The sequence below is a fragment of the Schistocerca serialis genome, chromosome 1, assembly GCF_023864345.2.
Source record: "Schistocerca serialis cubense isolate TAMUIC-IGC-003099 chromosome 1, iqSchSeri2.2, whole genome shotgun sequence".
Lineage (NCBI taxonomy): Eukaryota > Metazoa > Arthropoda > Insecta > Orthoptera > Acrididae > Schistocerca > Schistocerca serialis.
The window spans coordinates 91144898-91147785 of record NC_064638.1 but is presented as its reverse complement, the minus strand read 5'-3'; positions in this window follow the sequence as shown (position 1 = coordinate 91147785).

The window sequence follows — 2888 nt, the reverse complement described above, 5'->3', positions numbered from 1 at the left end:
CTCCTATTTTTTTATTCATTATTAAACCTACTCCTCCATTACCCCTATTTGATTTTGCATTTATAACCCTGTAATCACCTGACCAAAAGTCTTGCTCCTCCTGCCACCGAACTTCACTAATTCCCACTATATCTAACTTTAACCTATCCATTTCCCTTTTTAAATTTTCTAACCTACCTGCCCGATTAAGGGATCTGACATTCCACGCTCCGATCCGTAGAATGCCAGTTTTCTTTCTCCTGATAACGACATCCTCTTGAGTAGTCCCCGCCCGGAGATCCGAATGGGGGACTATTTTACCTCCGGAATATTTTACCCAAGAGGACGCCATCATCATTTAATCATACAGTAAAGCTGCATGTAAAGCTGCATGTCCTCGGGAAAAATTACGGCTGTAGTTTCCCCTTGCTTTCAGCCGTTCGCAGTACCAGCACAGCAAGGCCGTTTTGGTTAATGTTACAAGGCCAGATCAGTCAATCATCCAGACTGTTGCCCCTGCAACTACTGAAAAGGCTGCTCCCCCTCTTCAGGAGCCACATGCTTGTCTGGCCTCTCAACAGATACACCTCCGTTGTGGTTGCACCTACGGTACGGCCATCTGTACCGCTGAGGCAGGCAAGCCTCCCCACCAACGGCAAGGTCCATGGTTCATGGGGGGATTTTACTCATGGTAAATGATTTATTGAATTAGTATATATGATAAAAAAGAGAAAGACATAATTTTGTGAATCGTAAATTGCTTTTAGAAAACAAGGCAAAACATAATAAAACAGTGCATAACCATCGAAAGCGTGCGACCCAGGTTTGAGTCCTGGTCTAGAGTACTTTATGTTCTTTCGTAACAAATAATACGTATGCCATCATAATATTAATACGTGAACAAGAAAACTGAAATATCGATTTGTTGTATTCATTTCATAAGGAGATCAATGAAACTTAGACAGTTCGATAAATAATTCACCAGAGATGTGCACAAAGAAAAAACCGTGCATGCACGTAGCCGTTAAGAGTAATAAAAATAAATAGATGGTTTCATATTCATAACTGTGATAATACCTTCTCTATAAAAGCATTAGAATCTCTAATAGGTGAACATCGTAAACTGAAGTGCTACCAACTTCTGCACTACGTACCGATCAGGTGCTATGGTAGAAACGACATACGAAAGTAACAACGTTTCATGAAACTTTATTCCAGGGACGTTCATATTTGCGTGGCTCACTTGGATTAACACACACATTATGGGCAGCTACAAAGTAACAACTGCTAGGTCGATAATGCAGGAGCCGTGGAAACCGAAAATAGTAATAACGAAGTCTGTAAATAACGTTGTACACTGGCGTCGTTATTTCGCTTACTTTTCTGTAAGAATAACTTTGTGGTCATTTGACGCCGTTACCAGAAAATTTGAAATAAGCTCCTAAGTTTTACTTTCTTCATTTTGAATAACTACGACTTCTGACTCCCCTCATTACACGGAAACTGTTTGTTTTAGTCCATGCCTAGAAGGAGAAACCTAATTTATTTTACAACGCACTTTATCAAGGACGCACTTCAAATGATCCAAGAATTCAAGAGATATCAAGGAATTATTTCAAGGATATCGCTGATCATCTGACATAATAGCAGTCACGAAATTTCATCTGGAAATTAAGTTATTTCTGACCATTACTAATGAAGTGTCAGAACATACAGGATGATTACTGGAAAATAACGAAGAACAATGTAGCCAGTAAACAAACAGACATCAACAGAATCGATGATATTGCATGGAAGTCACGACTTGAAAACATAAACTGATGATGACTGTACAGCTAAAACGGGTCGATAGCTTAAATGAAAGAAATAATACCCATAGCAGCGTAACTGCTTGTGTAAAATTTATTATGTCCTTGAAAGAAGTTTATTATGCAACAGGCCCAGAAGATTACAAACAGCATTTGTTATGGTCAGTTCATGTGCCAAAAATTTCAGACATCGTTTTATGTGGGGTATATCACATATGACATTTTTTGTCACAGGTCAGATACAATGACTTCTATTCATGGTCTTTCACCATGTTATGTGGAATTATATTTTTATGACATCGCTATTGACTGAATGAACAGTCAGATTAGACGTGCAGTAATAGTAACAATGGCATGCATGAAAATGTTATTGAAATACAGCGTGCTAATTGTTTTGAGCGTTCTTTCACTGCCGTGAAATATTATTGTGCAACAGTCGTAAAGGAAAATAGAGAAATTTGTATGGTTATATGGATAATAAAAATTTAGACTTCTATGCAATTCAAAGTGATGAGGGCTCTGCTCTTACCACAGTAGATGGTGAACCACCATTCGAAAGAAATACGGTGTGCTTTCTAAGAAACTCTGATACAGTCGAAAACATCTCGGTTCTAAATTCGTCACTGGATCAGTTAGCATATCTATTATTTCCTAATGGAAATACTATGTGGTATGTTAAGTTGTTCTGTAACGCACCAAATATGTCGCAATACACATGCTGTCGCCTTGAAGTCAGAGCATAGTGTTTCGGTAAGAAGACCATGCATACGAATAAAAAAAAAATTGGCTTGCGTTACTCTATAAACAGGGCTGGTCGAATTTCGACAACAGGCGATACTCGTGGCAATAAATACGCCAACATATATGGTTTGGAAAAAAATACAGAAATACCAAGAAAAAAAACACATTACGGCTCCTAATGGGGTGTGGGAACAGTTTCCACTCGTAAAAAAATGGCTCTGAGTTCTATGGGACTTAACTTCTGAGGTCATCAGTCCCCTAGAACTTAGAACTAGTTAAACCTAACTAACCTAAGGACATCACACACATCCATGCCCGAGGCAGGATCCGAACTTGCGACCGTAGCGGTCGCGTGGTTCC